Genomic DNA, 25,786 nt, shown 5'->3' on the forward strand with positions numbered 1-25,786 from the left:
TTAAACTATTAAAAACTTATTTTTTTTTTTTAATAATTTTTCTATTTCAATTTACTTTTTTTTACAAATAAATAAAAACCTTTGACTTGGAAACGAAATGTCTCATTGCTAGTAAAATATATCTGTTTCACCATTAAGGAGATTTTTTGAAGATTATTCCATCTAGCTGCTGCAGAGCAGTTTCATAACACATCTGGCTACAACAAAAAATCTCAAAACTCACCAGAACATGATCATCAAGTACCAGAAAGTGATTTGAGACACCGTTATGATTAAAACATTTAAGGGCGGTCCCTCACCGAGATCATTTAGCAGTAATTTAATAATAAGTTTCGATTAGAGCATTACGTAATAAGGTTATTAAGTTATTTAAATTACGTTTTTTCAAATGTCGCAAAAATTGTTTAATTACAGGTTATGCTCAGTTTTCATGGTATAGGTGGCTCATCTGATAGAAAGTGGACATCTGCAATAACGGGGGGCTTGCAGGTGCGTTGCCGGCCTTTAAGAAATGTATACCCTCTTTTCTTAACGGTTCCCCAGTCGCATCGATTCAAAAAACCCCCGCGAAAGCTAGTTTCACAGAGGAGTTGTGCGAGGCAGGAATGCCTTAAAAATCGCGCTGTTGTGGATTTTCAGACATGTAGGTGGTGCGTATGAAACTTCAAATTCTATTACGATGTCCGAAGGTGAAATTCAGCTGTCGGAACTAAACCAAACAATTCCTCGGAAGATTCCCAGTGAGTGATCCACATCTCTACGTAAGGCCAAAGGATCAAGCAGGTCGAAAAGGGCTTGATCGTCGATAATTCGAACGAAAGAAACTGGTACTGGGAGCTCCCGCCCAGAGGTGAGAGCTGTGTTCCTTGTGAGGCCGAATTTGGCCCATGTATATTTTAGGCGATGGGCTGACGTGAAGTACCGTCTTGTCTTGCTGAACACACCAAGATCATTAGATGTCAATTTGGCTTATAATAGTCTACAATTAGACGTATTGTAACTGTAGACTTAATTAGTTTAGATGACGGCCATTCTATATTGTAATAAGATCTGCCGTTTAATACAATAGATGTAGTTTCTAACATACTTGTTTAATTTCAATAATTCAGAATTAAACAATGATTCTGCTGGAGACATGTTGTTAACGATCTGAAATACTTGAATAATGTGGCATTGTTTTGTATTACTACTAATTTGCTTGATGAAAATTGCAACTTATGTATCATGTAATAAAGATAAAATTTCCTTGTTTTTCAGTTAATCACAAAGGTCTTGGAATTTCAATTGCAAGCAACCTTAATATATAATCTGTATTCATAAAGTAATGAATAGCCTTTAAATGCTTCTCTTCTTGGCGAAGGTCTCCTCTTAAGAAAAGGGCTTGCAGCTCAACCCACGTAGCTGATTTTTTTTTCTTTTATAAACAAAGTGACAGTAAAGGAAACGAAAAAATTACCTTTTTTTTTAATTTGACTTTATTTGTTGGCTAAATAAATAAATATTGGACAACATCACCCCGAATATACGACCTCCATGGTCGAGTAGTGTGTACACCGGTTTTCATGGGTACGCCCCTCCGAGGTCTCGGGTTCGATTCCCGGCCGAGTCGAAGTAGAAAAATGTCACTAGTTTTCTATGTTGTCTTGGGTCTGGGTGTTTGTGGTACCGTCGTTACTTCTGATTTTCCATGACACAAGTGCTTTAGCTACTTACATTGGAATCAGAGTAATGTATGTGATGTTGTCCAGTATATATTTATTTATTATATTTATAATATGTGTAGACGTAACAAATAATTGAATGGTAACTTTTGACCTTTTTCGTCTAACAAGGTATTTTTATGCTCCAAAATATGAGATTTAAAAGTTTTCAAGGTCAACATTAATGTAGACTTAAGTCTTTCATAACAGCCGTTACATGACTCGCGATTAGTTTGGACTTTAGCGCTTTGTGTTGTCACAAGAGAGAAATTAACATAAATACACGAAACTGAATTAATTAATTCTACAACTGGTCTTGACCAAAATTAGAAGCCGTTCATTTCCATGACGCAAAATATATTCTAGTGAACAAATCGAAGTCAACGTCAAAAATCTTTATTCAATATAGAAGTGTTTACACTTGCTTATTGATAGTCAAAAATCTACCACCGGTTCGGAATTTAAGACTTCGAACCTGAGAAGAACCGGCGAAAGAAACTCAGCGGGATATATATTTTTTTTATTTTGATGTTACATGTAGAATAATAAACTTATTTTTAAAATTTGAGAATCTTTTGAATTTTATAATTGAATAATTTAAAATTATTTTTTGAATTCAGAATTAAATTTAATAATTTATATATACCAGTAAAACCTTCAAATTTAATTATTTTTTTTACTTTAATTGTCTTATGAGATGGTAATTGAACATCCGTGAGTATATGATCCTGAGGTTTCCGTCACGTGAATATTCGTGACATGGACCACGAGTTTTATAACCGCCAGGTTTCTAGCATCATTGCAACTTCTCGACAGAAAACTTGACTGAAAAACCAAAATAGGTTTTATTTGAGAGCTGAGATAACCCAGTGATTGATGTGACATGTGAATTTAATTTATTTATTAGCCCTGAGGTTAAAGAAAATCATAGTTTTCCTTCAAATAAGAAAGTCCTTAGCCCAGCAGTTGTACATTAACAGGCCGTTGCTTTTCCTTTTTATGAGCACAACTTCAGAATTAATCCAAGAAACTTATGATTTAGATCTGTGTGATCTGGAGACGAAACTATCGCATCAAAATTAATACAATCCCAATCATCAAAAAGCCAATTTTTATGTCACAATGGAAGACTATGACACGCTGATAAATCTAAGCTCTCATCTCCGTCTTAAGGTTTTTAGTAATTTAAATCTTATTACTTTGTTAGAGATAAGCTTAGGTAACTAATTAGTACAATAATGAAATCGGATAAGGGCGACATTAAACGTAAAATCACTGGTTATAATAGTTTCATGTTACTAATTGAATTTCTTACTTCGTATATGGAACGGTCCAATTAGTGTCTGCAATTACTAGGTAATAATAATTATGTCTATTCCCAGACATTTTCTTGGTCTAGTAGTTAGCTTATGAGGCTGAAGGTCTTGGTTAATCTTACTTGGTTGTCGGACTCTGAGCTCGTCTGAGTAGGTACCATCCACTCATCGGATATTCTGTATTCTATCGCCCAACTTCAATATGTAGTATTGTTGTGTTTCGGTTTGATGGGTGAGTGAGCCAGCGTAATTACTGGCAGGAGGGACAGCTTCCAAGGTTGGTCGCGCATCGGTGTGACGTAAGGGAGTTTTGACGCAGTTGTGACCACCATCTGGTGACCCATTGGACCGTCTGCCTACCCATTACATTAAAATAAATGTTACAGTCTCGAGTATTCAAAATTTTCGCCCGTGGTTTCGCTCGTCTTTTAGGGGTTGGTCATCCGGGGTTTCCAGGCATAAAAAAGTACCCTATATCCAATTATGAAGTTCAAGCTTGTTTTATAGTAAATTACATTTGATTTTAAAATTGATGAAATTTACATGATGAAAATTACATTAAATACATCCGCTTCAGTGGTTTGGCTGTGAAAGAGCAACTAACAGACAGAGAGGCTGACACACAGAGTTACTTTCGCATTTATAATAATAGTATAGTCCCTCATAAATATATATATATGTATATATATATATATTGAATAATGACTATGATTGTACATACTTTAACACTATAATATAATTTGCTAAGTAGGCTTGATACTGACACTGTACCCGTAACTTAGTAAGAATTTTATCAAGTATCCTTAGAAACATAACTTTTTAGAATTAAACGTTAACTCAAATTGGGAATTTAAAAAAAAAACAAACCTTTACACTAAATTAAATATTAGTAATTCTTCGTAGAAGCTAATGCCAGGCTAATCCTTTCCTTTTAATGAGAAAAATTTGAGCTAATTCCCAAGCGGATTGTTAGATACAGTCCACGCTTATCGTTTCAATACTTAAAATGTATTTAACATTTCATTTTAAATGGAATAACTATTAATCACAACGTACTTGATAAAGTGAGTTGCGATTCAGCGAACGGTTAAAATATTTAATAATAGGTTTATTACGCTAGTTATAATAAGAATAACTTTTTATTGGTTATGGGTAAACCACCAAATGATAACCAAGTATTTTTCTGCCGATTTAAATAAGAACCCAAGTGTGACGTCATTGTTCATATTTCTCTTCCTTTAAAAACACGGGATGCGAATGAAACTCGTGATCCCCATTGCATAATATTCGAAGGCGTTATGGTAGAACTTTTTTTATTTTCTGAACCTATTCATGCCATGAATTAATTTATTCCTTTAGGCTTATTATCGTCGGGTGTTAAGGGCCTTATTTATCACGTATATCTGAAGGTTTCTTAATTGTTTTTTGGAACGAAGTTCTTTTATGCAGCTTACAGTAAAACTGGCTGAAATCATCACGTAAGGAAAATGTGGCACGTGGGCGTTCTGCCCACTCTGGGTGCTTTATCTGCGTCTCTTTCTATGGTATACGATTTTATATAATACTCTTTAAACTTACTTCTGTTATTGTTTTAATTTTTAATAAAAAAAAATATTTCTTGCCCTATTAACATTCTTAAATCTTCTCAATTCTCGTTGCTTATTATTTATTTAATTGTGTTTGTTATTTAATATACATATAATGTTGTATAGCAAACAGCAACTTCTTTCCAACCAGGTGTCCAAAAAAATCATCTTTTGTCTTAGTTTCTTTCCCTTTAGACTTTTTTTTCTTCTCATACATAAATATTTGTGTTAAATTTTTGCATTTTTTTTTAAATATTTTAATAAGTATAACAAGCTTTGGTTCTTTGTAATACAGATGTGAATTTTGCTAACGATGTTTACGCTAAGAAACGGTTAATATTAGTCGCAACCCTCCATTTTGGTCCGACAACAGTTCGGCTTATTTAATCCGCATTCGTAAATGTATATACATTTATTTCTTTTGTTTTACTTGTTAATTTTTAAATACATCTTTATATTTATAAATTTTCTGTACACGTGGAACACATCCTAAATAGTTCGAACTATTTTGATAAAATATTTTGTATGTCTTTGATGTCTGGATATTTTGGATTGGATTCAGCAGATGGCGCTGAAAATTAAACTCTTTTAACCCGGATCAACTCAGGCTAAATAGATCGTATGTTAAGAATACAATGATCGATGCTCAATACTACAGGCCTTTTCCAGTTTTGCTGCGGCCCAGCATATCAGCGTTTAATTGTAAAAGGTAATCTCTTAGATTACACACTTCGCGATTGTGATTTTTTTATAAGTACAGACACACAACAACACACAAGGGACATAACATCTCAGTACCCAAGCTAAGTAACGCATTGGTGTGTTACAGTACAAGTACAAATATTTTAAAAAATCGTGTCATTTTCAAAGGATGTACAATCTCAATACAGATGGACTTGGATTGTGCATTCAGTGATATAAGCAGCTTACGGATTCGACGGTCTAGTATATCTAGTTCAGTTCAAGTACCCCGACGAGTACCAAAGGTATAAATGATTAAGGGCATAGCCTTGCCGTTAAAAGCATACCGGACCGTACCTATTTTACTATACAAAAGACTATTAATCTTTTTTTTCGGTTTGCCAATGAAAGGTTCCTCTACTGGTTTGATAAATCAATCTATAGTCTGAATGTCTAATTTCTCCAATAGATAAGGTAATGCTCATCATATTTAGGGTCAGCAAGACTATCGTTACAATCTTGAAGCTGAAGTATCGAAATCATTTCGTCGAAGTTACAAAATATTTCTGAACTTTTAATTCACAAATTCAAAAAGTATTAATAAATAATTCTATTCAACACTAGATAATATACCTAGATGATAAAATAGTGCGGAGCTAGTTTCTTTGAATAGAAGTAGCAGACGGTACTGTTTTACAATCGATTTCAAACTTTACTTACCTAAAGTCAAAGAAAGATTTATTTCAATAGTATTAACAGTCGTACAGTCGCAGATTGAGTATGGAATAATTGAGGCAATCGCACGTCGAACCGCCTTTTGTAGAGCGTTAAACGATAATAGACTCTATTGTATTCGAATTAAGCTCGTATTTCAATTGAAAATTTTCAATCGTAACGAAAATTGCTATCTTCCGCTTAGCTGCAAGACAGATTGGCTGTTAAAATCGCAGATATAGAGTGACTGGATGTGTCAAATGAAAATTTTTAAACTTAATAAAATGGAATTATATATATTTTTTAATTAGCTTCCTAAAAGGCCGGTAACGCACCTGCAAGTCCCCCAGTGTTGCAGATGTCCATGGGCGGTGGTAATCACTTTCCATCAGGTGAGCCTCCTGCTCGTTTGCCGCTATAACATAAAATAAGAAAAAAAAGGAAACAAGTGCGTATACTTATTTGCGGGCGCGTCTTCTAATTCTTTGGTGTTATTAAAAATAGTTTTTAATTGCATGTTAATAGTACATTATAATAAAATGATAGTATAATTATTAATAAATACTTTGTTGCCCACAGCTACTGCGTTTTAGGGGTTGCTCGTCAAGTGTCACGTATAATAAGTAACCTATGTCCTTCCTTCGGGTTCAAGTTTGCTGCTCACCAAATTTCATCAAATTCGGTTTTATGGTTTATCCATGGAAGAGCTTCAAGCAGACAGACAGATGGAGTTACTTTCGCATATATAACATTAATATAGACTGTATTCCAAACCATAACAGGAAAAAAGCCAAATAAACAAATTTTGACGGCAAATTGATATCATTGGTTGAGAGCTTGATTAGTCTATGACATTCACAATGGATTTGCGAATAAATGGCGTTTTGAACGTCGACGACACTATTGTCCGAATTTTGGAAGTAAAATTAAAGTGGAAATAAGTAGTTGAGTGTAGTAGTTTTGTATTATAAATAAATGTATATTAATCATAATCTCTCAGTATTGCACAATATAGCTGAGTTATTATCAATCGCAATACGTAAACCTATGGTTTGTTTATCTTTTTTCCTACTTTCATTGGAATAGGCTATAGATTTATAATGATTCTTGTTTTTTCACCACATTTAAAACTTGCTCGCAAATTTGTGCATTTACAGTTTAAATTTGTCAAAAGTGAAACAAGATAAGATACGAAGTTCTCTAGTTCAATAATCCAGTGGATAAAGACATTGCACTTCGGAAAAATTAGAGGAAAGCTGGATTTTTGAATGAACCTTCCTTTTGTGGTTACAAACAAAAACCCAAACGTCACCATTAATCCATTTACCGCTAAGAAAGTAATTTAGGCGTATGGAATCGGAATTACGATTCTTTTTTTTATGATTTAGGTTGGACGAACAAATGTGCCACGTAATGTAAACTGGTCCATAGACAATGGAGCTGTTAGAAATATTAACCATTCTTTACATAGCCAATACGGCACGAAACTTTTAAGATTGATTTATGATTTTTGTTAATAACTGATACTGGAATATTGTAAAACTTTGTTGTATAAATTTAGACATGTCAAAGCTGAAGTTCCTGCACCTGAACTGTTCCCGGTCGTGTCGTGTCTTGGTCGTTGTAAAAAGAGGTATTTTTTTTTTAAATTAAATAAAGTATACAAGCAATGCCCCAAATTAATAAAGGAATTACTATATTGCTATTTAACCCTCCTTTTAAGTTTATCACTTGTGTTAGGAGTGGGGACGACAATAGCCAAAGCCAGGATCGATCCTGCGACTTTTTACATTCCCATAAACCATTGCGCTATTGACATTAATACTTTGTTGTGATAAATTTAACAATTTTATTAATTGTCCACATTTTTACAATATCATTATGAATTTTGATGAAAGTCAGCGCCTTTATATAAATATAGTGGGCAATGTCTTTACACTAAGGTGTGACGTCAGGGGTCATAAACAATATTTATTTCCAAAGGTTTTGACAATTGAATGTGTTCCTTACGTGGGTCGGTACCGTAATATTTTTATATCACGAAGCGCTTGCATAAAAGCCCACGCGATACGGTTTTCGCTTACAAAATGATTTTAAATCATTCAACGAGTGATCGAGTATCACGTATTCATTCACGTTCATTTATGTAATCAGCTCATTTCGTGTGCTAATGAATAATTTTTAATTAAACAACAAAATATATTGAATGAATTGTAAACAAAAATTTTCTCATTATATATTATCGTTCATTTAAATTAATATTGTAATATTTTATTCGTTTATTCAACAAAATAACCTCTTCTCTTGGTAATTAATCAACACTGCAAATTCTTACTTAACCAACGCGCCACCAACCTTACTAGCGAGATGTTCCGTCCCTTGTGCCTGTAGTTAAACTGGCTTATTCACTATTCAAACCGGAACACAACAATACTAATTATTGTTGCTTTGCGGTAGAATATCTGATGAGTGGTACCTAGACAGACGGGCTTCCACAAAGCGTTACCGCCAAGTAAATAAATATTCTATATATAATAATATATATAAGGCTTTTTATTATAATAAACTCATACATGGTCAAAAAGGGTCGAGTTGGTATTCGTTGAAATCCACACATGAAATGTAAATTCGATTACGTATAGTTCACGATAAACTTCACGTGAGAGAAATATCAAAATTTAACAAAAAACACTGTCTTCTAATAATACTATGAAAAATATGATATAAAATTTCAACACGTAAAAAAATCATCACATCATCAACTTTTTTTTTCTTACTTATATTTGGTATTTCTTAAAGTCAACTAGGATCAAAAGGGAAATATACTCTCCCAAAGGAAAAAAATATTTTCCTAGTCCATAGCCCGGTTCATAAATTACAGTTCTGAGGTAACAAACATAAAAAACCGACTTGCCATTAACCTCTTTATTACTTTAATGACGGTTAAAAGAGTGACAACTTAATTTTTGGTAACATAGAAAACATAAATAAGGCATATTAGCTCGACACAAGATTATATTAATGTTAAAAAACCGATAATTGTGGGTTCAACCCGTGACCCTGAGATTAAGAGTCTCATAACGACTGAGCTAGCCGGGCATTTGTTTAATTTCAACGAAATTGTGCCACATGTGAATCCACCAACCCGCATTGGAGGAATATGCTCCTAACCTTCTCCTCAAAGAGAGAGGAGGCCTTAGCCTAGCAGTGGAAATTTACAGGCTGTACATGTCGTGGATTCAAACCCAGATAAGCACCACTGAAGTGTCATGTGCTTAATTTGTGTTTATTCATCTCGTGCTCGGCGGTGAAGGAAAACATCGTGAGGAAACTGTTTTTCCACCAAACTATGTATATTAGGCATTGTGGTGGAATAAACTTTCTCCTCAAAAAACAGAGAGGAGGCCTTAACTCAGCAGTGGAACAATTACAGGCAGTTATTTACTCTCAAACCGTGTATATCGTAAGAACCCTCTAAGTGCATTATCCATCAATCGAGTAAGATGCTTCAAACAACCATATCGTGACGGGTCACATACCCACACAAACAATAATTCTCTCGTATTGTATTTTCAACATAAATGTGATTTAATTTGCGTTTCCGTTGTTCAATAAAATACGATTTCGAAATAGAAACTCAATGGTCATAACCGTTTGTTGATAACGACTTACTTGAAGTTAGGTTCGAGATAAGCCACGTTCATAAGATAAAAGTAAATTTTAAACGTAATTTTCCTGGTTTTGTTGAAATATATTTTATGTTATATACAAATATTTATACGAGAACTGACACTTTTCACCAAGGCTTTACCAGTAGAAAATGAAACAAATATTATTATTTTTTATTACTTTTACTGCGAAAAGTAATTTATTTGATTGTTATTTACATGTCTAGATAGAGTGATAAAGCTGAGAAATGCGTCGAAAATAATAATGGCCAACCGTTGGATACTAAGTAAACGCATACTAGTACCGTAGTTTGATGTTTGGCGAATGTCAAGCGTAGGTGGCCCTTCCACCAAGATAATACAGTTGGCTCTTTAAGTTCAGTTGGATAAATAACATGCGCGTAATATAATATATAAAAAAATCTATTTATAACTCGAGTTACTTTAATTATTTATTTATTATTAAGTCGGTATTTATGAATTTTAAAATTATTGTCATCAGCTTAAACTTAATATTTATTTGTCTTAGAATTCCAAAAAATATAATTCTATGTACTATTCGATAGGTATCGAGGGGTTGCAACAAAATAGTTACAATCAATATAAAGTAAAATTCTACCTAAAATTGTTGTCTACATTACACGGGTTTCATAATTATTTCTGACAGCTAAAACCGTGTATTGAGAGTCAGTAAAAATTAGATTTATGTATGTCAGAGTTAAAATAGTATGAGTTCTAATTTGTGTAAGGTGTTAAGCCACAGTGACATAAGACGTTTTGACAGTTACGTGAGTTGATGTGAGCCAATAGAGCGGGAATCAAATAATTCTAATGAGAATTCTCGACTTTGCCACACGTACATACTCCGCGTTCAATAAACGAATATTTACCTAAAAAATTAATATTAACCTTATTTCGATTTCTGTTAAAAGTCTTTCTACTTTACTTTACACAGGTATTTATAATCAATAGGCAAGTGCAATAACTCTTTTTTTTTTTTTTGAATAATTCTTACGCTCACGGAAAAGGAATGTTGCAGAAATACTAGGTCGCGGTTCTATTAGATATTTTGGCGTTATGGTAACTTGAAACAACTCCTCAACTCCCTACCTACCCGTATGAAACTTCTCCAACAGAAGATACGAAATATAAGATTCAGGAAATACATCTTATCTCGAGGATTCCCTTACTCTTACTGTCTGATGTGAAGGCAATTACGTAACGGAAGAGAGATCAAGGTTTTACGTCATTTTCGATCTGCGGAAATCGGTGCTGCATTTGGCTCACTGGTCTTTAAATAACATTGGACTTATAAATATTAAGTAACAAATATATTTTTTGTTTGTTCGTAGATTTTTATTTAACTCATTAAATAAGTGACGCAGCTTTTCAATTTCCTCATTGAAAACTTCTCGCGAGCCAATTTTAAATATCGAACGAGCGTAGAGTATAATCTCACTTTCACATCTAGTCGATTTAATTCAGTTGCAATTCTGATTGATTTGAATTTTTGAATCCGTTGAAACGCTCCAGAAGTTCGATGTGGAAGTTTATTAATTGAATGGTAAGGATTCGAACGAGCGATTAGTTTTCTTTCTAAAATACGATAAAAACAACAAAGATATTTATCTAGTGGTAGATTTAGTGTCTAACGACGTTGGAAGATGGAGTATTTTTTATGATATATTTTAGATGGACGAGCAAAAAGGCAATTAGTCCTGAGTTTTTTCCATAATAGAACTTGTTCATCATCAAGTTACAGTCCTTAATATCGTTTGAATAGTTGTTAAATCGTTTGCAACGTGAGAAATAGATACTTCCAATGCCAATATGTTTGAGCCAATGTTGGCGAAATTTAATACGTCAAGATAGATTTGTCCTTGTATCTCTTACAAGTTTATTCACAGAGTATCCAATAATCTCACACAGATTAAATTACGTCTGAATGAATACGAATTCAGAATTTTACTTATATATAATATAAGATTTGATTTTCCTTCTTTTGTTTCTGTTTTGAATGTATTTTTACAACCGGAAAATAAAAACGATAAAAGAATTATGTTTGAATATTGTTTCATTACAGTAGAAAATTGTGATGGAGTGTCGCTACGTATTATATTTGACTGCTTTGTCGGTTTTAGTAGCAAGTTTATTGCGTGCTAGTCAAAAATTTACGGATTCAAACAATGCGTTCGGTCAGTAAAATAATTGTTGGGTTTGGTGTCTAAAGTTGGCAGTTTTTACACTCACATGCCTGCTCCCTCGTCTGGAGAATTCTATACAAGATATTCTAGTCATTGTCAAATGCAAAATTAAAAGAAAAGCAACGTTTGAGGTAAAGTATACTAATAAACTCTTGCTGGAGTTCTTGCACCGGTTCTTATCAGGTCTGAGTTTTTTCTCTCCGAAACGGTGTACCTTTTTTTTCTTGACAATAAATAAGTAATGTAATTACTTAAATGTACTTCTTTATTCACCGAGATTTTTTACTTTCTCAATGCTCAATGAAAAAACAAACAAACTCTATTTTATATAAGTATTCACGCTAATCTCACCTCACTGATTCGAAAAATATTTTTGTTCATTTTTCGGGAAAGATTTCTGAATCACTAACAATTTTCTACAAAGCTTTTATATAATGTCGGCCGGATTTTTTTATACCTATCGCAAAAACAAAATAAAATACAATGATTTTATTATTTGGTGGAAGATCTTTGAGTAAACGTCTGGGTAGGTACCACCCACTCATCAGATATTGTACCACGAAACAGCAGCACTTGTTGAGTTCCAGTTTGTAGGGTGAGTGAGTAACTACAGGCACAAGATATATAATAACTTAGTTCCCAAGTTTGCTTGCCCATTTCAGATGAATGATTAAAATTTCTTACGGTGCTAGTATTTATGGGGGTAGAGATCACTTGCTTGCCCGTCCGCTTTACCTATTTCATAAACAATATAAATAAAAAAATAAAGTACGTATTTCGTGTTCAGTTTAATTCCACCGCTTTGCTAATTCCTAAATAAGAAACCACCTGAGATTGGATTGAAGTAAATTTAAGCAACATTAGCTTATCTATAGCAACGGAATAGGTTCTTATTTTTAGTTTATTCAATCATCTTTTACTGGTGTTAGAACCGTGTAAACGAAACGGGTGATTAGACACCTACACGGTCACTAGATATTCAACTGCTAACTGAAAAAGGGACGTTATATTGTTTAGATGAAACGATTGGTTCTATTTTTCACGACATTTTTATTACAGCATTACGTCTTTTTTTTAATTCAATATAAAATTTCTGTAGGTTCGGAAAATAACTCCTTAGACATATAACATAAAAAAAAACAAAATCTCTCTTTAACCTAGGGAACTACAGCTTACAAAAAGTCCTAACCACCAATTAAAGTATAATTCACTCAATCCATTAAATAATTGAAATGTTCGCTGATAAATTAAGTGAGTTATTCAAAATCTCAAAAGGTGAATCTCAATGTCACATCTCGAAATTAGAAAAAAATATCTGAGAAAAAAATTCTTAAATAAATCAGATAGAATTTCATTATAATTTTTTTAAAGTTAATTATGAACTACCAGTTAAAACAAATTATTTTGCCAATTATGATTATGTCAGAATTTAATCTAAAAACTATTGGCTCTGGATTGGTCTGATGATCTGAGGATGTTGGGTAGAGGATGTGTCAAGAGGAGATTGTCAACTTTAGCGCACCATTGGGGGCAGATCCAGAAACATATCGCTAAAGTTTTAGTGCCTACCAGATATAGGAAATAATATTTGTTGTTAATTGTTTATAGTTTCAAGTACTTTTTACTGTTTTAAAAATTAGATTTTTGAGAAATAAAAAAATGATAAGCTCATTAATAGTTTCTATTCAAAGGATTTTATTCAGTACAAACTTTCTTTTAGTTTCATACTTTATTGAAAATATTTTTATCGCGAGTTAATAAGCGTCCGTCGTTTTGGAAATGGACTCCTAGGAATTTATATCAAAACAAACTTTTATAAACTAGAAATAGAAGTGTATGAAATGAACTTTACTTAAGAGTTTTCTAGAAGATCTTTATATAATAACTAAGTAGACTAATACCACACCTTCAAATGTAATTTGTTCTTAGTTCACACAAAGTTTCTATTTTTCCCTGCCTTAAATTACTGAAGAACAAATTTTTGCTTTTATAATTTTTTACTGGCGCGCTTTGGGGGTAATACCGAATCTTGCACCTTGAAAGCAAACAGCATAACGCTCCCTTATGCCATTATAGAGGGGGCCCTTTACGCCGTCGCTGTATGCGCCTTTTTATCAACGTTACACATATTATATACGACACGTACTATAAATATTATTCTAATAATAAAGAAAATATATTTATTTCATGAATAAAACTATGTCTTTAATTATTTTACTCCATTTTTATTTACTGGTTTTCTTTTATTGTATACTAGTTCAACAACTAAAAATTTGATTGGTTCACAACTGTCGGACGGTCCATTTTTGTACTTTAATATTAATTTTGGTATTAAATAATTTATATTCATCATTCATTAGATATTCTTCCGCCAATCAGCAACATTTATTATTGTTGTAGTCCGGTTAGAAGGGTTAGAACCAGTGTAACTCCAGACACTAGGGAGATTGGCGGTGGAAGGAATGTTAAATATTTCTTTAAATGTCATTTGCCCAGTATACAAAATGTTGTCAACATTTATTTTGTTTAAATCTTATTCATCTGTAAACTTATTTTTTCTTGTCCTATATCTTCTTGTTTATAAATAAAAAATATCCTATTATATATTATTAATCCGATTGTGATGAAACTTTGGTGATTGTCTGCGCCCAATCGCGAATGTCGAAGAACTGCCAAAACCTTTTAATCTTGCCTTTGATTGGTATGTAAAAGTATAAAGTATTTAAAGTATAAAGTAATAACATTATTATAGTAAAATAAATACTAATAAGTAACCGATTTTTGATTCATATTTATAAGTGCAGCGTTTCCACGTGTAACGATATCTTCAGACCTCTATGTGTATTTTATTTTATTTTCAGGACAACCAACAATAGATACAATAACAAATTAAAAAAAAAAAATTACATTTCAAAATTATCTTGGCAAATCTACCATTTACAGGAAGCCTCACCATGCACTATAACATTACAAAATATGTATTAAAATATATCAAACATAATCAATCTATTGAAATATACGCAGTCTTTTTTATTCACATAGAGAGCAATTTCCACCTGACTCCCACATCGTTACGAGCACAACATTAGCCCAATGGATTAGAATAATTCCCACCAAAAGATAACGATTACCATATGTCTGTGATAACAACCGGAACTAACGACTTAATGTACTCTCAGGGGCATGGCGGGCATGGCGGCGGCAGACACGCTAGGTATGTTTTCGTTATACGTCTAAAAATATACGTATTCTACCGCTAAACAGTAAAATTTATTAATATAGTATTCCGGTTTGAAAGGCGAGTGAGCCGCTGGAACTAGAGCGCGAGGAACGTAAAACCTTGGTTTCCAAGGTTGTAAGGTAATGTAAGGTATGGCTAATATTACTTACCATCAGGTCGTCCATTCACAAGTCTGGTTTTCCTCACAAAAAAAGAACTCGATAATGCTTCGTCGGTTTCACTACTTCTATCTTCTTGCCAATAGATCATCTCGGCTTGAGATCAGATCATTAGGTTACCCAATTCCTGTTAGGTTTCACAAACCGTCATCCACCCTTTTTACTCCTCGAGGGGTGAATAAAACAAAGTAGCATATGTCCTTTGACACATTCATCGAGAGGTATCACATTTTTTTTTATGGCATTGGTTGGCGGACGAGCATATGGGCCACCTGATGGTAAGTGGTCACCACCGCTCATAGACAAAGGCGCTTTGAGAAATATTAACCATTCTTTACATCACCTATGCACCACCAACCTCGGGAACTAAGATGTTATGTCTTTATAAGTACAGATGCACGAAATAATGTCAATTTGAAATTCATCGAATTCAAAATGTCATCATATGCCGACGACAGACACGTGTTCGTGCTCCGTTAAGGAAACGCCAGTTTAACAGACAATTTACTTTGAACTGTTCCACCGATACTAATGAAAATTCACATCGATTTGAAAGACTACGATTCCAATACTCTTAAGGTTGTGTTAGTGACTTTAGCAGTTGATTAAGGAAGAATAAAATGTAATCGAAATGATAAAATGACACAGAACAGGACGGGACTGATACGTACGAAGCAAAATGATTTGAAAGGGAAGGAAATATTCTTTTACCGCAGGTCCAGTTAAACTTAAGTCACACGGTTTTGAAGCGTATAGGGCTCAGTGCAAAAGAAAATGACCCAGCGTTAACTAAAAGCTAAATACTCGTAACTATGCATGAACAGATTACAACAAATAGATTTCCTTAAATTATTTTCGAATTCGAAAAGAGTGTCTCCTAGTGTGCCTCTGAATATGATTCCCGATTTTCCAATCTGATGTTATTACTTGAAATTTTGTTGTCTGTTGTTTGAGTGTTACAATAAAATTAACACTTGGAAACTAGCTCATATAAAAACACATAGTTTTCAACCGTCTCAAACCCTTAGTGACTTTTTACTAGGAACTGTCATACGTTTCGTTGCCCTATAATATTTAATGTTATTATGATTAAATTGATAATTGTAATCAACTTATTAACTAGATTACCTTTTTACTTTATATATCTGCTTGCTTTTTCAATAATAGATACAGTGTTGTCTTTATCTTAAACTCACTGCGATAGACCATTAGTCTATAACATATATTAGCAGACAAGACAAGTTTGACAGTTCCATTTTAAAGCATTAAAACCTCTTTTACTCTGACCTTTTTGTTATTAAGTTCCTATTCGAAATTTAAAACTAGCATTTAATAAGATATTATATTGTAACATTTGTTTCGTAATAATTGTTTGAATTTGCCCTTTGAATGCAGCCTTTGAAAAACTTTCAACATGTGGGATCTGCATCAGACAACTGTTTGATTTTGTGGTTCGTCTGCTTGTGTAGTTGGAATACGCTGGCCTCAATGATTTTTTTTACAAAAGAGTTACAATAAAATTTATCTTTCTGTTCGTATCTGAGGTTATAGTAGCAATAGCTTGTAAATGATCCACTGCAGGTAAATGCTTCTCCTATTCATCGTGATGAGATTTGGAGTAAATTCCACCATGAGGCTCAAAGGAAATGAAATAAAGTATGAAAAATTAGGGCCCAGCTTTCAACAGGATACGTCGGTTAAGGTCCACGTTTAATTGACTGAGCAGAATCAGACTGTAAATAAATAATAATTATATAATAAATAAAGCATTTAAGTACATATATAAATACGATTGTATCGACATTTAAGGTGAGAAGACATTCGACATCAATAACATTTAGAAATACTGCTAGAATTCAGAAAATAATTAAAAACGGGTTCTATAACATTTGAAACTAGTCAGAATTTAGGTTTTCAAAAATCGAACTAAAGTTCTTAATTGGAAAATGAAATGTCCGTCACAAGGAACTTCAAAATTCACGATTCATGAAAGGACTTATAAAAATAAAGCGATAAATATGGAGTTAAATAAATAAAAAAAAACAAAAGATAAATAAATGTATTGGTCTTAAATTTTAATAGTAAGTAAAAAAGTAGGGGGCTGTCCCGGAACATAACGGCATAAGAGAGCGTTCAGCCGTTCATGGCTCACGAATCGGGATTACTTACGGTACCAATGCGCGCCGAGAGTTGTATCACATAAAAAAATATATATTTGTGAAGAAATAATCGTATTAGTATTAAGTTTTAGCGAATTATATTTAGATATGTTGTAGGAAAGTTACATTTTAACAGTAATATATCGAACATTACAGTGTAACATTGAGAAATCCGGTACGTTTAATAATAGAAATTCTCGAATTGTTACAAGATTAACATGATTGATATATGACCTAAGGTGTGGAAATATTTGAAATCGACATTGATTTAAAATGTCATGATTTTTAAATTTGTATTTGCAAATAAATTCTGAGAGCCGAGGTGGCCCAGTGGTTAGAACGCTGCACGCGTTCTAACTCTTAACCGATGATTTCGGGTTCAAACCCAGGCAACCACCACTGAATTTTCATATTCTTAATTTGTGCTAATGCTAATTATTATCAAATGAGTAATTCATGATCACTCATTTATATTCATATTATTCAATCAATCCATCAAAATAGACTTTATTTAAGTAGGCTTTTACAAGGACTTTTGAATAATTATTTAACAAACTATGAATATTAAGTGAAGTTACCGCCGGTTCGGAATGTAGATTCTACCAAGAAGAACCGGCAAGAAACTCAGTAGTTACTCAGAAGTCAACAAGCATTAACTCCGCGCTTTTTTATAATTTGTATAATCTTGTATCGATTAATATGCCTTCTTTAACAATATTTTTTTACATATGATTTTGAATTAATGAATTATTAACAATATCTTTCCCAAACTTAAGCTATTCTTACTTGACTCTTTACATAACTTTGTCCAACTGCTTTTAGTTCGAACGACTGTCTTAATTAGTTTGAAGTAATTTTATATAACTTGACATATGTTTCTATTATTTTAAATTTTTTTTTTAAATATTTTCCGTCTCATATCAAGGAAACAATGTTCACCGGAGCAGCCGCGGAAAAAGTTTTATTGAATAAACGATCCAAATATTCGTGTCTTATTCCAAATTATGTTTTAGTATCATTTGCTGTTAAAACACATGGACCTTGGAGCAGTAATGCAAAAACTTCAAAAGTATAACGCTTAATAAAGGGCTGGTTCATTTTTGTCCAGAGGATCGGAATTGCGATTCAACGGGGAAATGCTGCCAGCATTCTTGCCTCCATTCCACGCGGTCATGGTTTGTACAATAACTATTTTTAGTTTTTATTTATATTAGGTTAGGGAATTGATGTTAATAATCCTCATGTTAATAAAAACTTATAATTTATTCTTGACGTGTGATATATTGCTCTTCACGTATTGTTTAATTTTGGCTTTATTGGTTTATGTGTTTGTTTCTTCAATTATAAATAAATAAACCATAACTTTATTACTAATCTAGCCTTGTCATAATTAATTATTTATAACAATTGAGTCATTTGGTTTTATAATTATATGGAAATCGCCAGGAAATCTAAGTCAAGTGGAGCAGTGTGTTGGAATAAGTTCCAAACTCACATTACCTTATATAAACGAGAAAGTTACTTTTCTTGACATTATATACAGATATAACATAACCCATTCCCTCTGGGCCTTCTCTCTGAAGGTTTTCACTGATTAAAAAAAAGTCATGAAGACTGTCGACAGAAGTGAGAACTCAAAACTTTTTTAAATTTTAATTCAGTTATAGTCTGAATTATTTTAATTTTATAATTTGTTAATTTAAATTATTAGCATCAATCTGTTTTTTACGTATATTGAAACACAGAGCAATATTTTTATACATTTTTAGATAGTTTATAAATCAAAAAAATTTCGCTACAAATATCAATACAACTTAATTGAAACAATAATTAGTTTACAGTTATATTATTTTTAAATTTTGTTTGTATTTACATAGATTCGAACAATTTCTTTAAACAATATATTTTATTGATAGTAGAAAATAAACATTTCATATTAAAAAATTATATGTATTTTAATTGTTTGTCCAAAATAGAAATATTTTATTAAAATAAAAGATTATTCATTTGCTTTTTACTAGATTATTGTCATTCGGAAAAACGTGAATGTTGCCAGTATATAAAATTGAAATTAGTATTATTAATGGTAATATTTAAAGGCGACTTATGATTTTATTGTTATAATATTTTGAATAAAACGATAAACATAAAGATACCTAGTATGTAATAATGACTGATTTACATATAAATAAAAAGGATAATAATCTGTAGAGTATATCAAAAGAACAGGTTTAATAAAACAGATGGCAACACTTTTATTTCTGTCGTGTCATAAGCATGATACTCACTCATGTGTTTTGTGACTCGGATTGCGAATATTTTTAATATGGTGTCCTAAAATATATTTTATGTGTTTCCTGATATCCGTTGTTTGCTTACCCAATTGACATCTGTTATATGATGAAGTGAGGATCTACGCATTAGAATTTACCTCGGCTTTACGCATTATAGACCACGAATTTCGCGTATATCGCACCTCAATGATATATAAGTTATACTTACATAATGTTCATTGAAATATAAAGTTCAAATAGAATTCAAGTCTCCGTCTTCATTGAGTTAGTAACATAATATCACAAATTTCCTGTATTCTATACTTAAGTAATATAATCATGTACACTTTCATGGTTTTATATATTTTGAATTTCGAACTTTTAACGTTTAAAAAGATATAGGACAAAATAACACTTATACCTAAATGATATATAAGCTGTTTTTTAAATGTCCATCCCAGGCCGGGTTTGTATGGGTTGTTTATCGCGCGCTGATTAATCGCGTTTAAGAGCTTGATGCCCAGGTGTGAGGCATAAAAAGTAACCTACCTTGGAGTTGAAGTTTTCTTTATGCTTAATTGAATTAAATTCGGTTTAGTGATCGTGAAAGAGCAGCAAACAGACATATAGACAGACGCATACTCTCGCTTTTATAATATTAGTATAGATAATTACAACAATATTTACACAGGAGTCTACGTGTTGCCAGTTTACCTCGATGCGTTGTGAGCATGTCACGTGAACCCGCACCATTAATCGCTAAAAGCAACAGTTATACGCTCTAAGATTTAAGTTAAGTTTGAAGCTGATAACAAATTCAGAATATGAATGCTGCAAGATGCTAAATATTTGTACCTTATGAAAAGTTCACAAGTTCTATATTTTAAGTGAAACTAATTAATGTGTTCACAAAGGCAATGTTTCATATTTTACCGCTTTTAAGTTCAGTTCATTGGAAACTCAACCCGTTCACGTTCAGTCCTTTACCGACAATTATTATATCGGTTGAAGAAATACTCGATATTTCTTTGAAACTGTGAACGTTGTATTCTCTATGAAATAAGATATAAAACTAAAAAATAACAAGACGTTTAAAATTGATGAAACGTGTATTGGAATTTATTTTTACTTAATCGGAATTTTCTAGAATTAATAAATAACTATTCAGACTATTCAGTGCAGAAGAAGATTACGGACTTACGAACAATGTTAAGATATTTTTTATGATGTATTTAGGCGGAGTGGAGTAGTGATAACTACCTTCCATAGACGTTGAAGCTTTAAAAAATAATTAAGGATTCCTTAGATCGTTGGGAACTAAGATATATCACTTTTGTCTGTAGTAACACTGACTCAGTCACAATACTAACCGCTACATAAAGTAGGTACTTTGGTTGTACCTACCTAGATTGGCTTGCACCATAATAATTTACTATTACAATACGTGTAATATTACTTCGTAATCTACTTTTTAGTTTTCCATTATCTCCACAAACGTGAAATTCGTGCCTATGTTATATCTTCTCTATAGTTTTATTTATGTTATTTTTATGGGGCTGTTAATACATATGTATAAATACCATCGATTATGGTCAATAAAGCAGTTGTCGTCGTAAACTGGTACGATAACCTTAAAAATTTCTTTATTGATAAACGATTTTATTCTGTTTATATATTTTTTAAAACATCTTATTGTTACTACATTTAAGATGTTACATGTTCCTCTTTAGATGAAAATAGAACTACCTGCATGGTGAATGGAACTCAGAGTATTAATGTTTGGCGGTAGAAAGATAATACTTTGGTCGTACCCGTCCAGGGGCAGAGATCCCTGGCGGAAAAATATGGACATCCAGCATTTTTTCCAGCAGAAGGGACTAAAATTTAGGTGATGAAGATTACAAAATTTTCATGCAATATAATTCTCATGTGAAGATGACGAGAATATATCTTAGAATCTGAAGAAAACGATCCTCAGAAATATACTGAGTTCAATAATAATGCAACAGTCATCAAAACAAAATATTCTTTATTAACATAGACTCATAAAATACCATTTTAATCGCCATGTCAAAGGATTGAATTAAATGTTAAGTTAGCACCGGTTCGAAAAGTACATGCTACCATGAAGAACCGTTGAGAAACTCAGTAGTCACTCTTGTCCACTATTTTATTTACAGACTATGTTACACCTTGTATGGTTTCGGTAAGGCGGAATAACCATAACGTTCTCGGTTTATTCCGCTTCGACGCCGTTAATAGAAAATATTGGAGGTGACATTACAGCGAAGTTTTTGATCTTATACGCAGATCTCTTTGATATTGTATTTTTCTATTTCAATATATTTTTTATATTTATATTTGTTTGTTTGCTTTGAGTGTAGTATAGTTATGGGAATATGTATACAACGTATCAGAATAAATAAATTATCAACTGTATTCCACTTAGTGGTTAGATGTGAACCAGCGCCCTTCTGAAATGATCCAGGGTGTATCTAATATCCTGAAATATCTCATGTAGATAATGTACGGGCACTTACTGATTCATTTGCCCCCTTTTCTCGGCAGAATTTTTATTCTGAACTGTAATACGTATATCATTAATTTCTATTGTAGATTTATAACATGATCATTCAAAACTATTTTTAAAAGTCGATTCGAATAAAATATACTTTTATTATCTGATATTAATCTAATATTTTACTTCAATTTCCACCTAACATAGCCTGTTTAAATTTGTTTGTAAACTATGATCCAATAAAGCGCTCAAAAGTATCAATATTGTTGCGATCGGTTAAACGGTGTACAAGTTTATGTGCTGCAGCGGCATCGGGCACAACTAATTGGATAACTTCACCAAGAAAAAAATCGTCAGAAAAAAAAATAGCTTTTATGATGTTTGGCCAAACAGTGTCGAGATTTTAACGTCAATAGCGATTTACCAACATCCAAAATTATTATTTATAAGGCGTACTCGTGACACAGTGACAGATTTTTTTTTTTATTTAGAAAAAACGTGGAATGAATCTCACCCACCTTAATACGTCACGTCATGCATCGTAATGATCTCACATCAACATATAAATTGCTTCTCTCTTTATTGCGTGTTATTCCTTGCAAGTAAATTTTCCTGCAAAGAAATACTGCTATTATATACAATAAGAACAATTAAAAAACGCCATGAAAACTTATAAAAATTTTAAAAAGTTATAGAAAATCTGTTTGCTAGAGGATACAGCGTGATTGCAAACTGCTCTAACCACGACCTTGTTAGCATAGATATTGAATTTTCAGAATTTCTAGCTATTGTTTGGAAACTCTATAATCTGTAATCATAGTTTTATGGATCCTTCAAACTTTTTCGACGAATTTATATTTATGTCTCTTGTAACTGTGATAGTTGAACACCTGTACTTTGAACGAAGTCTGTGAATTCAAGCCTCTGAAAGCATCACTGAATTTTCTTGAGCATAATTTTGGTTTATATTATATCGTGACTAGCAGGTTGGAATCTGGAAGCTGTTGGTTTAAACTCGTGCCTCGGATAACAAGTTAAACAGTCGATCCTGCATCTGAATCGTTTTCAGTCATATTTGCGATTCCATTGGACTTTAAGACGGAAAAAAGAACGTTTATTGCTATTATATATATTGCGTAGTTAAATAGTTTCCCTTGGTAAAAGTCACCTTAGCTGTACACAGTCAAGAAACAATACTTTTACAGGAAAATTATATAAAAACTAATTATAAGTCTGAAGTTCGGTATGAAATATACTTAAATCATGAATCAAGTTCATGAATCATATAAATAAAGTGCAAACAATGCAATAACGCTATACATTCCTCGCATCATTGAAGGTACAATGTACTAACGCCGGTATATTTAACCCAAAACAAATTATTCCAGAATAGCTCGGAAACGGAGCTATTCCGATCTTTGACATTGCATATTGACTGCACTCTAAGAGTAAAGAGATCATTGAAAGTGGCATGCTTTTTGCAATAGCTATTAATATTATAAACTGTATATATATATGTGTAAGCATATTTCAAGGTCATTGTTCCTGACGTACCGACATTTCACTTCAGTCACTAAGTTGCAAAAATTTTATGTTAAATATATTATAGGCTTAGTTTGTAAGGCTGGCATTAAAAACAGAAAAACATTGTGGAACTAGAACTGTATTGAACCGTACACTGTTGAATTTAAGATGATAAAAAATATATTTTAGTACGATCCAGTTGATACATTCTTATGAAAATTCATGATCCTTCAAGTACTTGAAGCAATTCAGTACTTGAAGGATGTTCACATGTATAATCTGCGTCATCGGTCTATTGAAAAGCGAGTTCGACGGAAGATCATTAAAAAGTATTTATCGTTTAGATCAAGAAATTTTTAGTAGCAACAGAATCGGAACCTATGCGAGGCCATTGGTTTTGTGCCTGATCTGTCTACAGTTTTGTCGGATTTTCATTCACATGGACTAAAAGAGTGAGAGAATAATGAATACCTCGATGATTTAATAATACTCAACATATATTTATTCACATAATTGCCCTAGGAACTCCAATAGTAATACCTTTTATAGTATTAATTGAAACAATTAGTAATATTATATAAGGAACTTTAGCTGTACGTTTAACAGCCAATATAATTGCAGGACATTTATTAATTACTTTATTAATAAGAACAGGAATTAATATGCCTAATTATTTATTAATTATTTTAATTTTTATTGAATTTTTATTATTAATTTTAGAATCAGCAGTGTCTATTATTCAAGCTTATGTAATTACTATTTCTATTTTTATTACTTAGAAAACTTTATTCTAGAGAAATTAATTAATGAAAAATATTTTCGGGCACTCTTGTGCGCTATACCAGCACACTTGGCTAATCTACATTGCTAATTTTTAAAAAGCACCTGGCGATTGGTCTCCTTGCAAGTCTGTCTGGACTCATCACATATTCTAGCGTCATAAAGCAATACTTTGTATTGTTGAGTTCTGGATTAAAGCGTAAGTGAGCGCTACTACAGACACAATTACATAGCATCAAAATTACCATATGGTGGTGTTGGGGCGATGTAAGTAATGGTAAATGTTACTTACAGCGCTTGCGTCCATGGTGAGTGGTGACCACTTAGCATTAAGTGGCTCATTTGCCCGCCCCCCTATCTATATTATTGTAATAAGTGGCCACTGTCACAGAAATGACTGAACATCAGGCATCGTATAAACATGTGACATTTCCAATGCTGTCATTGTTCTAAGGTACTCTCATACCAGTACGTATTCTTATTTAAATTCACGATAAGATCATATTACGTCAATATTTGCTTTGATCCCTTCGTTGGATAGAATTAGAACGGATTTATGTAAGCAACAAACATTCTAAACGTTTTATTTGTAATTCATTACGACACAGAAAATAGTCCAACTCTTTATACAAGCTGAATCCTGCCATTTTACCTGCATTCAATTTAAATGCTTCGCGTATTATTTCATATATTTTTCCGTATTTGTTGACATGTAAAGCTAATAATTTGCTTGTAACTTAAAACCTTCCTCAAAAAGTAAACAATGCAATAAGACTTAATCTGATTCATGATCAAGACTGATTCTTTCTGAGATTATCGTTTTCAACGTCACAAATTCTTCGTCTTTATAATATAACGTAGTATGGTTACAAATCTGTGTATATTTTTGCAGTTTATTTCGTACGCATATATATAACAGTGGTATTCATTAAAAAAATCTTTTATCATTTCTGTGACACTATCAACATTAAAGCTGAATGTCTTTAAATGCAATAATTAACTCTTCGACAAGTTTATTTTTAATAATAGGAATAAATTCTACTCTTACTAGTGTTGGAGCTCTGTGGAAATGTATAAGGCTACCCATTTGTCAGTTTTACACCCAAGGCCATTGGTTTCTAGTGTTGTTTTTCGATTTGAAACGCCATTTTCGACTGAACTACAGGAGACATAAATCTATGTACGTCTCTTAGTATAATGGCCTATTGACAGTATGAAAAATTGCTTGTACTTCTTGCATTGCCAGTGACATTAAGCAAAGTTA

General features: G+C 32.4%; 1 protein-coding gene across 1 annotated transcript in view; it reads right to left on the reverse strand.

Annotated features, from left to right (window-relative positions):
• The window catches only part of LOC113401810 (orexin/Hypocretin receptor type 1-like), a 139,457-nt gene that overhangs the window by 68,539 nt on the left and 45,132 nt on the right, over window positions 1-25,786 (reverse strand). Inside the window, exon 2 of the mRNA XM_064218886.1 lies at window positions 22,737-22,830. The gene's annotated coding sequence lies outside the window, so the exon portion shown is untranslated. The remainder of the gene's footprint in view (window positions 1-22,736; window positions 22,831-25,786) is intronic.

Source organism: Vanessa tameamea, chromosome 25 (assembly GCF_037043105.1).
Source record: "Vanessa tameamea isolate UH-Manoa-2023 chromosome 25, ilVanTame1 primary haplotype, whole genome shotgun sequence".
Taxonomy (NCBI): domain Eukaryota; kingdom Metazoa; phylum Arthropoda; class Insecta; order Lepidoptera; family Nymphalidae; genus Vanessa; species Vanessa tameamea.